Raw genomic sequence first — 14,171 nt, 5'->3', positions numbered from 1 at the left:
TACATATGATCTTCAGATGAAATGAGAGCAGCGTGAGACCTGCACTGTGAACTATTTCTGGTTCCCAGATACAATCTTGGCAATGGACTTCTGGTTGGGACTTGGGACCAATAGACCAGCTTCAGGTGTGCCCACATATTTTGACTTGAGAGCTACTTTCACCAAATCACCCACCAAAGAATTATTATCTCATTGTTGAAAATTGTGTTTATTTATTGTATAACTTTGTCTATCTGCACACTCTTTGTGATCTACTGGTAGTTTTGGGCACCCCTTTGGACAACAGAGATTTGAGTCAAAGACCTCCAGGAACACGCCCAGGGGCCCGGCCCGGTTCCGGCGAGCCACCCCACATTCGAAAAATGACAGAGTTACCGTGTGGGGGTCTCCACAACATCCAGACGCCCAGGAACGCGCTTCCGGTGAGCCTTCCCACGTCCGAAACGTTACCGTGTTGCAGCTTTCCGTGCTCGGACACGTACGTACACATACACGTACACATACATACGGAAACACATAACAATAGAGTGTGCTGATGATGATGCACATTTGGTTCTAATTTAGTTTCCCAATTTCCAACATTTGAGGAACACATCTATTATTATGGTCTCTATTGTCTCCACATAAGCTCTGTGATGTGCTGTTGCTGCCTGTAGCTGCTAATCATTCTAATGTTGGCAAACATTTAAAGATAATTTCCTGATCACGATGAGGCCAAAGTAAAACACATAAACATAGTCTGCACAATGTTATAGCTCCCACGTTTGCGACAAACTAAATATTTATCAATATTTTTGAACATTTCTGAAAATGTTTGCCAATAAGGACATGCCTGAATTATAGACGCCTGGTTGAAAGTAGTTAAACACACAGGTTGGTGGTAGAAAGCAGGGATCAGAACAGTATACTCATATACTGTACACTAAGATTAGAGGTGAGTTTATATCATTCATAGGACAGAGCTGTACTTAAAACAATTCATACTATTCAGATTATCAGAACAGCATATGGCCATGCAGGGGAGAACAACATAATATCAAGAGTCAAGGCACTACTAGGGCCTTACTGTACCTAACGGTGAATACAATAAATGATTCCACAGTTCCTTAATTCTGATCAAGATTCTTTAGGGATAGACTCTATTGTTTCATCCTTTATTTGGGAATTAAGGTAAAACTCCAAAAATCTGACTGTCTTTACTGCAGAGAATGAGGGCTGAAGGTGGATTGGGCCTTCCAAATTTCATGTATTATTAATTTATTACTGGGCTGCTAACATTCACAAAATAATTATCTGGTTGAGTGACCCTGAGAGCTGCTGGTGTAGACTTGAGGCTAGCTCCTGCACTTCGTCCTCACTTGAAGTGTTGGTGTGCAGTCCTATCCCTCTTGTGTCGTCAAAATACAGCACTAACCCGATTGTTGTCTCAAGTCTCAACACTTAAGGTCTGGGGTCAGATTAGAAAGGAGTTTGGTTGGTCACTGCTCACCATGTCAGCACCCATCTGCAATAACCATCTTTTCTTACCTGCTAAAATGGATTCTGGGGGAGAGAAGGTTTAATTTATTGGACTAATTTATAGACTTGTGAGGGCCAATTTGCAGAATTTGGTGATTTGTGTGAAACCTAACCTACCACAATCTGACCGGTTCAGATATTTTCAGGTTCGACACTTTTTGAAGACTCATTCTCCAATATTCCAGCAGTTACCTACTCGGTCGGGTGTTGAGGTCTTTTCTTTATGCCTGCAGCAAGTTTATGTAGCTAGAGGTGTTGTTTCATGACTGAGACTATCCCTCACAGAGACCCGGGTTTGGAAAAGATTAGAACCGGTTGGGAGGCCGAATTGGGTATCACATTTTCGGATCAGTGGTGGGAGCAGGCAACAGAGAGGGTTAATTCCTCCTCCACCTGTGCTAGGCTTAGCCTCATTCAGTTCAAAGTTCTCCACAGAACTCACTACAGTGAAGCCAGATTATCTCAAATATATTCAGATGTGGCGAACAGCTGTGATAGATGTTCACAATCACCAGGAAACCTGTCCCACATAATTATGTTCTGGTCTTGCCTGAAATTGTTACCATTTTGGAAGTCCTTCTTTGATATTATTTCTGAGGTGTTGGAGACAACCATTCTGCCATGTCCCCAAATCGCAATTTTTGGAATCCCTGAGGAGGATGTAGTGCTAACCAAAAAACAACTTCATGTTATTGCGTTCGCCTCGCTAATTGCTCGCAGGAGGATACTTTTACAATGGAAAGCAGAGTCCCCTCCCTCAGGTAAATCATGGTTGATAGACATTATGTCCTTTCTGAAACTGCTAAAAAATCTAATTCACAATTCGAGGATCCTCCGATAAATTACTATTGGCAACCGTTAATAACATATGTGAGCAGATTACAATCATTGTCGCCTGATTGAAGACACGTGGTGCATGTGTGCTTTGGCGGTAGCCTACAGATTTCTATTTGGTTCAGGATGTATAGCCTAATCAATAACAGGAAGTCATTGCACATGTGAGGGTCTTAAATGAGCTAACTAAGGTCTTATATTCTTTATTATGCCCTTTTCCCTTCTCTTTTGTTTTCCTTTTAATTCTTCTTTTGAATATAATTCTGCGTGTTTTGTTTCTTTAAATTATATTCCCAACTCATTGTTTTTATACATGACGTATACTGTTGTTTGTCTGGCCTTGTGGGCAACTGGGCAAGAGGGCTGTGGGGAGGGGTGGAAAAATAATTTTGGGAGAAAACATAAAAACAAGGGGTTTGTATCATCACTGCATATAATGTCTTTGTTTTCCCTTTGAATAAAATTAGTTAAAATAAATAAAAATAAAAATAAATAAAAAGGTGTTGTGCTCTTCCGGTAGCTACATGGAAGGGGGATTATATCCACTGCTGCAAGGAATTCACATTATATTGTCATACTGTTATACTGTTGTACTGTACTATATGTCACATCCTCCTCCGCTAACATTTTCCATGGGAGTGTCCGTCTTATTCTTGTCCCACAGAACTACTACCACATGCTCTCTGTCTGTCTGTCTGTCTGTCTGTCTGTCTGTCTGTCTGTCTGTCTCACACACACACACACACACACACACACACACACACACACACACACACACACACACACACACACACACACACACCTGTACTCATGCACAGAAAATCACATGTTTAATTAACAAAATGGACCCTCATGGCTCATATTAACACAAGGCATATTTTTCTTGTACACATCAGTAATCATCATTACTGAGTTACCACACACAGTACCTGCGCTAAGAATAGGCCAAATGTCAGAGCCAGAACAAAGTCCTTCCTGCCCCAGTACTTAATTACTTCCTCCACACTTGTTCAGCATTCCAGTAACAATACTGTGATAACTGTAGGAGGCAATGAGTGACAATGAGTGACAAATGATGCATGAAATTTGCCCCCAAGGTTGAAATGCTGATTGGAACCAATGGACTTGACGTAGATGTGACAGTAGGAAGGGTAGACACAGTAACAGTAACACGGTAAGAAAACAATCTGGACATTGATCCCTGGCCATGGACAAAACTTATCCTGGATCACAACAACCACCAGTAGAGCCACTCAGTGGGAATGGTAGACCCCATGACAACATGTCACAGTGGCCAGTGGCCACAGAGAGGATTGTGTGCACATCTTTTGCCTGCATTTAGGCCAGGTGCTGGACTTCCACAGTAGACTTACTTTATTAAATTGGCCCCAAAAAATGCAGCGTTTTGACCCTTTATGTCTTCTTCAGGCAAATGTGCAATGTATATTTGCACATTTGCATTTTCGGTGTGTGTATTAAGTGCTATAATCTATATGGGTCTTTGAGGTTCTGTAAAGGCCCTTGGAATCTTCATGACTTCTCCCTACTCAATGCCAGCTACACGTTCCATCCTCTACAAACACACACAGCCAACACATACTGTACAGTACACTACATGAAGCTCAACATTCACAAGCAGCCACACAACGTAATCAGATCACGTAACATGGCAGAGAGAGTTATGCAATATCAAATCCCTTGCATAACATAAACGATGTTCGTGTTCTTTTCACTATACCATGTTTCCTTTTGACTTGAAAATAATATTAGGCAATTCTTACCAGGTCATTTGACAAAACCCCATCTGGGAATATACATTACTATCTATATTACTATTACTATCTATCTATTACTATCTATCCCTTGGACCATACAGTTATACAAGCATACAAGCACACACACACACACACACACACACACACACACACACACACACACACACACACACACACAGTATAGGCTACAGCAAACATACACAAAATACTGTTCTGTTCCGCGTGTGATCAGGTGGTTCAGGGAATCCACTGCGACACAATAAAGGGAAGGGGAAATAACTGGCCATGGAGCTGAAGACAGCTGATCTGGTCTCGTGGTAATTTTCTGCATGTGTTGTCTCTGTCAGGTGACAGTGAGGAAGCAAACTATGCAGAGCTCTCATGACGCAGCAGCACTTAAAGACGCAGCATTCTAGTTGCTGGTGAGTGCAACGAGTGCATCAGCTGCATGCGGCTTCTGTCAAAGGACCCAAGAGTAAAGAGTAAAGACGGAAAGACCCAAGTCACTGTGTACACAGAAAGAATGTCAAGGCTTAGCTTTACGGCCTGGTCTCCATTTCCTGGCTCTGTGTGTGTAGTGGCATGTAGAGCCTGACTATGTATTGGTTTGGCCAATATACAGTATCCCATTTGACATTTTTTGAATCAGGGTTAAATGGTTAAGAAATATGCAGTCTTTCAAATGTATTTCAGGATTTTTCACTTTTCGATTAAAATTTTATTTATCAATAAAAACATTGGTAATCGGTAAGCTATAGTCTATGAGTCTCCAGTATTGATATCAGACCCCAGTTTTTTTCATGGAACGTATAGACTAACAAGTTAATCGTGACCTGTTGCTGTCTCCAGGGGGCCTCTCACAGACTGGCATTTTTCACACAGATTCACACATACATACAGTATTGGAAAACTGTTACATGATCATGAAATCATGAATGAGACTGTTTCTTCCTTTGACTCCAACAAGTCAGTGTCTTTGTCCTTTAGTTTTTACTTTGGTCTGTACGTTTCTTTTGACTCTCTTGGATCTCAGACCTGAATTTGACATTGACTATGAAGTCAGGACAGGACCTAGTGTTACTTAAATCATATTCAAGTTGCTCTTTTTGGCATCACCCACTTTCACTGGTTGAGAAACATTTCTCTAAAATCTTCCTTATCCTATTTTGGTTAATGAATTTAAAAAAAATACAGCTTTCACTGGCTTGAAATACTAGCTGCCCTACTCCTTATCACAAATGAAGTTTAGTCTTGGAAAATAATGAGATAGTGGCATTCTGATATTGGTGGTGTTTAACACGGTCATTGCAACATCAAAGTTATATATATATATATATATATATATATATATATATATAAATCTGTGTGAATCTCACTGATGACTGATCCCCCAAGACCATTAACATTTTCAACCCTTAACCATTCTCTGTTTTACTTTGGTCCAATTTACTCAGTGCGACATAATTGCCATTGTCCCATGTTCCCAAAGCATGTTTTCAAAGGTATCTGGAGCACTGTGGAATTGATTTATCTCACAGTTCCATTAAGAGATGCTCTAGGGGGTCATAACTCATAAACAGTGGTTCTCAAATGTTTTCATGTCAAGGACGCCAAAATTGATATGAATTTGATCACCGGGCCCAAATTTGAAAATGTAGATGATTTATAGGTGTTCTTTCTTTCTTTCTTTCTTTCAACAAATGTTGCTGGGGACCCCCAGGAACCCCATCAAGGACCCCAACATTGAGTGATATAGACTATAGAGTATAGACTAAAATAAAGCAGAGGTGGAAATTTAAATTTAAATCCAGATATCTCCTATCTGGAAATCCAAGTGACATTTCTCGTCTGATAATGAATGGAGGAGGTGGTGATGACTGTACTAATGTAAAAACGTGCAAACGTCAGAGTCATGCGTTCCTTCTCTGACACTCGCCTCCCATTGGCCGGCCGCAGTTCTCTACGTCACTGCGCTGCCAGCTGATCGGAGTGGGAAGCCGGGTGTGTGTGAGTGTGTGTGTGTGTGTGTGTGTGTGTGTGTGTGTGTGTGTGTGTGTGTGTGTGTGTGTGTGTGTGAGAGAGAGAGAGAGAGAGAGAGAGAGAGAGAGAGAGAGCGCACTCGACGAGAGTTCTGAAAAGGGAGACTGAAGTCCTAGCAGGCGACCGCGCAGAAAAGTAAGACTCGCTGTAAAATACACAATGTATCAATTATAGTTGATGGGTGTGTTACTATTTGTTGTATAATATAGATATATATATGTGTGTGTGTGTGTGTGTGTGTGTGTGTGTGTGTGTGTGTGTGTGTGTGTGTGTGTGTGTGTGTGTGTGTGTGTGTGTGTGTGTGTGTGTGTGTGTGTGTGTGTGTGTGTGTGTGTGTGTGTGTGTGTGTGTGTGCGTATGCGCTGTGTGTGTATGAATAGTCAACGGCGTACAGTAGCATGAAGGTTGACGACTCCGACAGGAGTGGGCGAGGCAGCCAGAACTCCGCTGGACTGTTCGGATCGACTGACTGACCCAGCGGACTGGTGGTCAAGGTGGGGCTGTCCACTTCTAACGTTCTATTACAGTCTATTACTGTCTTATGTCTATATTTTAGCGCTGATGGTTTCCTTATCGCAGTGCTATCTGACTATTCGGCCTATGCCTTTTTCATGACCCACTTTTACTGGAAACGGCAAGTGCGAAACGTTACCATAGGGCGGTTCAACCGGTTCAAGTCAATCCGCATATCAAGGCGATATAACTTAAATCGGAACCTTTTCAGGGCTAGGACATTGTGATACATTTGCGCGAAGACCCATGTAGGGTCTAGGCTTTTGCGTGTAGGCCTGGCGGGGTTGTCACCACCAGTCCACCACCATAGGAAGTCCCAGTCGTATCCCACCCATACGATAGGCTACTACTCCCTCGTCTCTGCAAACCCTCCAAGAAATATCTTTGATTCAATTAAAATAATGTGGTAGCCTACCGGTATGTAGGCCTACAGTATTCAGTGGGTACAAAGGTTAATGCGATCTGGTGACGACTGCCTTGTAGGCCATTAAACATGCTCAATAAAGTCTATTGGCATTAAAATGCTATTTATTTCATGTACAGTCTATCAATAGGGCAGCTGATGAGTTGCGCAAGCTACTGTATGTAGGCTATTCTTGACATTTATGATAGAATACGCTTGGAAAAATGAGGTGGAAAGTTACTGAATAGCTAGCATACGTTTGACATTAAAGGGCTTACATAATCTGACATTTCTGTGTTACATGACTGGTGTAAAACTACCATTAGACAGGTTTTGTCTGGACTGTCTCTGAATAGTATAGTTACACAACATAATAATGAGAAGTCACTTACATTTTAGACTGTATAGTCTCCAATAGCTTACACAATTTTTTATTTGTTACTTTACATCAATATATGTAGGCCTACAAGGCCCTCTCAAGACCAACATACAAAACCTATCATTTGTCAAAGCCAATTGTTAAGCCATTTAAAATTCTAATTATACATGTTTAGTTTATGTAGAATAAATAATCATAAACATAAAGGTTAAACAGCCCCCTAAAGTGGATATAAATACATGCCTACTGCTTCAGAAATCAAATATGATCCTTGAAATGTGGATTTGCTTTGTCCATGACTCAGCACACAGTATAATCCCATTTAACACTTTCACCCTAGTGTATTTTGGAAAATGTTCAAACATTTCTGAATATTTGAAGTATAAAATAGGGCTTAAGTGGTTAATTAAATTAAATTATGTATTATTATTTTATTATTAATTAATTTATTTATTTATTACAAAACATGAGGATGTTACTGTGGCCAAAATGAGCATATAACCTGGTGGTTTCTAGAGAGAACTGGGCCAGACCTTCAGGTTGTATCTGACAGCGACACACATGAAAGTTCAGGACTTGATCTCTTTCTTGATACCAAATACATTATGCATGTTACTGCATTAGTCCCCTTCCCTATCTATTCTATCTATTTTATGGGGTTACCTCCAAACACGACCCCTCTCAATGCACACGCTTACTATCTTCTAGCAAGGATATGAAGCATCAGTAGCATCTGTTAAGTTATAATGCATAAGCTTTGTGTGGGGGGATGGTAGAAACGGGTGGGGTGGGGGGGGGGGGGGGGGTTACTGTAGTGTAAGCTTATACTGCCGATTTACCTCGATGGATCGTGTCTTACATAATTGTACATCTGGCGTACAGTCAGCCATCAAGAATGCGCCATAGGCTATGTCATGAGCGCCTTTTGTGCCATGCACTGCAACCAGAATTTGATGTAGGCTGCCCAGTCCACAGAGGACTTGTGACACTGACACAGTGTGTGTGTGTGTGTGTGTGTGTGTGTGTAACTTTTTTGTGACTGGCCCTTGCCGCCCTCATCCTACATTTAGTCTATGCTGTCCCCGCATCCACCAAACATTTGGCAAAGTCCTGCAATTGTATTGCCCATATTTGCAGAAGTGCAGCCATCTTGCTCAACTGGGTTACACCCTTCATTCCTATCGCATGTCTTGTCGAGGGAAGACGGGGCTGTGTCAACCCCTGTTCATAGTGGAGTCCTTAAAAGTGTGTGTTGAACTCAAAATGGCACCCGCTGACTCATGGACAGGCCTTCTTCATGTGCCGTGCATTGTTGTTAACTTGTATGTCATACATCGTTCTCTCTTCTCTTATTGGTGTTCAAGGTGTTCTTGGGGCTTAAGTAGTACGATAGCCGAGTCCCGACTAACAGCAAATGAGAATGAGAAGCCTAAAACGTGAGTTATACTTAGTTGCATGCGGGTGTCAAGCACCGGATATATCAGCTCTACAAGCTCACAACGTGTAGTATAAGTCAGGCAGCAGACACTCTCTGTACTGTATATTGCCAGAGCCACCGCCCTCAGCCCGTCTGTGCCGTTGTTTAAAATGATCATTCTACGTTGTAGTCTACAATCTGAGGTCAGTGGATGCATTCCATTCGGACCACACCCAAGGCAGAGGAATGAACTGTACCTGAATATATAATGTGCAAGAGATGCACACTGCCTAGTAGTAAACTCCTGCCCTTGTCCATTCCTCTGTATGATGTAGTGTTTAAAATATATTTTATTCTGAGCTGTTGTTGGTGACATTTCTTTGTCAGTTTCTTTTCTTGTTATACAAACTGAAAGTCCAAATGGACTGATACATTTTTACCACCTAATCCCATCAGTCTTTTTTTATGATCATCGCATTGGGTATCACATCCTATATTAAAAGAGGTTAAGCAACCTAGCAAATTGGAGCTCTCTTTTTTACTTTCTACTTGTGTTTCTGTTTCTTTTCTCCCTCCCTTTCTTTGCATCTCAACCACTTTTGATGTTGCTGATGCATGAATCGAAGCTCATTTTAGTACCACCACCCTTGTTGTTAGACCCGGTCAGTAAGCAGAGCTCTTAAATGCCTACAATGTTTAAAATACACCCACCCTTGAGTTTAATACGGTAAATATATATATTCACTTTCATCCCTTGCATCTACGTGTCTTGCATCTATTTGTCTCGGTTCTCTCTGACATGCACACCCAGCCAGCCCACACCTTGCTGTAGTGCGTCTTTCCCTTTACTCCATGCTGCAGCAGAGAATGCACTGGGCCATGCTAAACTGCACACAACGTCCGTCCCAGTTTAATGTGTGTGTGTGTGTGTGTGTGTGTGTGTGTGTGTGTGTGTGTGTGTGTGTGTGTGTGTGTGTGTGTGTGTGTGTGTGTGTGTGTGTGTGTGTGTGTGTGTGTGTGTGTGTGTGTGTGTGTGTGTGTGTGTGTGTGTGTGTGTGTGTGTGTTGGATATAATTTATCTTATATTGTTGAACCATGAATCAAGGCCTGTCTCAAGGTTTCCTTCGTTGGCTGTCCTGTGGCCTCACGTTGTCGGATTCCCTTATTTGGACGAGGTAGAGAGGGAGAGAGAGGGAGAGGGAGAAGGAGAGAGAGTGAAGGTGAGAATGACAGGAGAGGGGGAAAATGAAGGACTGAAATGGGGAAAAGGAACAAGGCTAAGGAATGAGTGTCAAACACAAGGTGGAAGACAGATAGAGAGATAGAGTTAACACACACACACACACACACACACACACACACACACACACACACACTTTTCATCTCCCAAATTGCACAGCCCAATGGAGGCAGAAGTTTAAGTTGAGATGGACAGAGTGGATAGAGAGATGGAAAAGAAGGAGTGAGAGACACAGGCTGCTAGAGCTCGCGGTGGCCGGATGGAATTTCTCACATACGCTGCTGGAATGTCAGGAATGCAGGACAGTCTGATCAGAGAGAGAGGGAGGGAGAGAGAGAGAGAGACAGACAGACAGACAGACATAAAGTTCTGTGACAAAAGAGTAGAGATAATGGAATAGATAGAGAGGGTATAGAGTTAGATACAGACAGATTTGAAAAGACAGAAGAGAAGACGTGTGTGAGATACAGAAAGATGTGAAAGAAGTGAAGACAATGTGCAGGAAAAGAGAGAGAAAGAGAGGATAGACACGTGATAAAAGACAAGAGAAGAGAGAGAGAGAGAGAGAAAGAAAGAATGTGAAGGAGTCATGGACTCAACACTGCTGGTCATTGTTAAGATAACGATACAGAGTCAGTGTTTATGGAGGGAGCGGCCGGCTTTGGAACAAATAACTAATTCACTTTCAGATGGAGGTCACACCAGTCACAGCTAATAGTTCTAGCCTCGCTGGCCCACACGTCGTCCCTGAGCGAATGAATCTAGAGAGGTATGAAGGTAGTGCCTGGAGCGAGTGCTTGTGCGGGCCTGCCAGCGCATAGTGTGCGCCTGGGTGTGGCTGCACGCAGGCGCCCCGGGGCGACATCAGCTGGTTCTCCATGAGATAGCTCTTCCTGACACACACATGATGGCATTCTCTTGCTTGCAGCTCCACCCGGAGGTCATTCGACGTCACCGCCCTAACCTCTTTGCCACGCAGCCATGTCGCGCTAAGGAGAGAGATATGACGTTTGTATGACTGCTGTTTTTACCTGCATTTTATTGCTTATTAGAGAGAGGAGATTCAGATTACAGAACGTAGGACTGGGCAATATGTATTTTCTTTAATTATGTAATGTTGATGGCATGGCATATGAGACTATAGATATCATCTGCGATTTGGGCTACTGTAATATCATGATATGGCATAAGTGTTTCTTCCGGTTCTAATCACAAAATTGTAGCTTGTAGATCGGCAATTTTTGCCAATTAAAGTTCTTTTAAAAATGGCAAAAATTGCTGATCTACAAGCTCACAACATGTTGCATCTGCTATATTTGCTATTTTAGAAAAGTTTAGAAAAGTAAAAAACAAAAACAAAATCTGTAGCTGGAAGCAGCTTGACGCTCAAGTACATCCCCCAGTCATGATGCTAGAATGTCGCACGGACTTTCCCAAATCCGACCCTTGGTGCTAAGTAGAGAGACATTGGGTATCATTTGTAATGTCTTTGGTATCTCAGGCAGAAATGCTAACCACAAGGCCAGTAGGCCACAGAGCTGGATGGATATCAAGGTATTTGGTCAAAATGTTTGTGATATTTGATTTTGTACATATTACTCAGAAAGTAAATTAAGTTTTTCCTGGCTCAAAGTGGGCCTTTGGGCATTGACTGCACAAAGTAAGCAGGATCGGGTCCACATTGCAACTAGGCACAACAAGAAAAGGCAAAGGTAAATGGTGCATTTATACAATGCCTCTATCCAAAGTGCTTTACAATGTGCTTTACATATTCATACACACAATCACACACAGACGGCAAAGGAAACCATGAAAGGCAGCAATTTGCTCATCAGGAGTAGTTAGGGGTTCAGTATCGTGCTTAAGGACACTTGAGCAAGCTTACACTCACACTAATACAGGGGAGCCGGTGCACAAACTGGGAACCTTTCAATTCCCAAGTAGCCATTCTACTTCTTGAGCCTCTGCTGTCCCTCGATGAGTCTGTGGTACCTTATCTATGCATTGTCCTGTTATTTCTGGCCATTTGATAAACGGAAATGTACATGCATGCTTGAGTAAATTAACTGAATTGAGAGGGGATTGGAATGCAACGCCACTTGAAGGCGCAGGTGATTGGCTCCATTGGATAAGAGAAGACCTTTATTGATCCTGTAAAAGGGAAATTCAGTCGGCAGTATTAAGATACAGATCACCTCTCAATGAATAACACTAGGGACCAGAGGAACCCTCTTGCGATAGTCCACAACCATCTCCTTGGTATATGGTCTTGTCAACTAAAACCTTCTTGGGGGTACCAATGCCAAACATTCCTCTAAGCAGGAAATGCTCTGCCTAATTGCTGATATATTGCATTCACAATTCAAGATTTTGCCTCTTGGTCGCAATAACTGGTTCAGCCACTGCTGACAAATTGTTTCATGTGTCGAGACAAGTTTGTGTGTAGACAAGTAGAAGAAATAATTTTAGTTTTAAGGTGCAGTAAGTGATTTTCCTTTGGTTCCTTTAGTGTTAAATGGTGTCTTCCAGCTCTTGATCTTGAGTATACAGAAAATGCATTTTCAGGTCGGGATACCAATTTTATTCAATGATGACACGCCATGACCTCTCTGGCACTCTGTAGTGCAGATGACAGGACACAGGGATACTCAAGATTATATCCGTGTAGTGTGTATATGGCATTGGAATGTCATACACAAAGTCAGCCACATGAGTGTGCTGCAATGTCCAAGTCTGCTGTTGGCATTAATGCCTGATTTACACTTGGTTGCACATTGTTTCGTGCATCCCAAAATAGTAGTGTCGTGAGTTGGAAATCTGCTATGTTTGGTGCACAACACTAGCACGCAACTAAGTATAAATTAGGGTGTAATAATAGTGTGTGTTCTTGGAAGGAAAAGGAGACGCACAGTAGTGGCTACAGTTGTCCTGGGAGAGGTCAGTTCCTCTCTTAGTTAGTATTGCCGTCTCATTCTATTTTGTTTAATCACTGCTGTGACATTGAGACAGAGTAGTTTTAAAAACAAAATGGTCCACCAAAATTCATTGAGTGGATTATGTTCCATCCTATATCTATGTCAATGAATCACTTTCATCGTTGTTGACCAAGAATAAATTAGTACTCAACGAGTAATGTTGCACAACCCACATGTCGAGATACAGTATAGGTCTATAGGACATGTTCACCCCATCTGTCTAAAATCTCACGGCAATTAGCCTGCCCCTCCGGTTATGGCTCACCTGTTGTATGTATGTACCCCTTAACTTGTCAGACTACTTAATGCAGTACACATTATCAATAGTACCGGTTTTGTTTTATAGTAGTTGTTGTAAATGATAAATATAGTAACATTATCCAAAGCGCTTTACAATGTGCTTATTAGCTTAACATTCACACACATTCACTCACTGATGGTAGAGGCAACATTGCAAGGTGCCACCAACCTGCTCATTGGGAGAGGTTAGGTAGGGGCTAGCTTGCTCAAAGACACATTGCCGCTAAGCTAGGAAGAGCCGGGGATCAAACCAGGAACCGTCCGATTCCCAAGCGGCCAATCTATTTCCTGAGCCACTACCTTTAACAATGTAATGCACTGTAATGCATATTATAACACACTGTGCTGTGATATGCAGGAGAGCAGAGAAACACACTTGGTGAGAATAGCCCTCTACTCCGGCAATATCCCCCCCGCCCCCGCCCCGAGTAATCAAATGCACGATGCAGCTCGTGGCCACTCCAATGCATTTCACCTATTTATTCACAGCTGATCTCACACACGCTGTCTCACTTCTAATCTATAGTACTTCTCATATCCACACTACCAGAGGGGAAATGTTCTGTCGCCCTCTTTCTTTAAGCCTGATTTGCTTTGTCATATGAATATGTTGAGCACTGAAAACACCCCATCTAAGTGCTTGATGCACCATAGGCTTAGAACGGCTATTTTCAGCATGCAACATATACAGTAAATTAAGGCTAACCTAACAACCTTTTTTGACTCACTCTCTTCTCATCATCTCCTTTTCAGTTTTCTCCAGACTTCTACCAGAGG

The 14,171-nt window shown here is 42.1% G+C and overlaps 1 long non-coding RNA gene across 1 annotated transcript; it reads left to right on the top strand.

The window, feature by feature from the left end:
* The first annotated feature begins 6,214 nt into the window (after positions 1–6,214).
* Positions 6,215–9,587, top strand: LOC310865024. The gene is made up of 4 exons (XR_014569788.1): positions 6,215–6,302; positions 6,548–6,661; positions 8,827–8,898; positions 9,506–9,587. It is a non-coding gene; the product is annotated as an uncharacterized lncRNA (long non-coding RNA).
* The last annotated feature ends 4,584 nt before the right edge of the window (positions 9,588–14,171 follow it).

Source organism: Protomyctophum parallelum, assembly GCF_964188405.1.
Source record: "Protomyctophum parallelum genome assembly, chromosome: 1".
Classification (NCBI taxonomy): Eukaryota; Metazoa; Chordata; class Actinopteri; order Myctophiformes; family Myctophidae; genus Protomyctophum; species Protomyctophum parallelum.
Note: the sequence above shows the minus strand (reverse complement) of the source record. Positions and strands in the feature narration are given on the sequence as shown.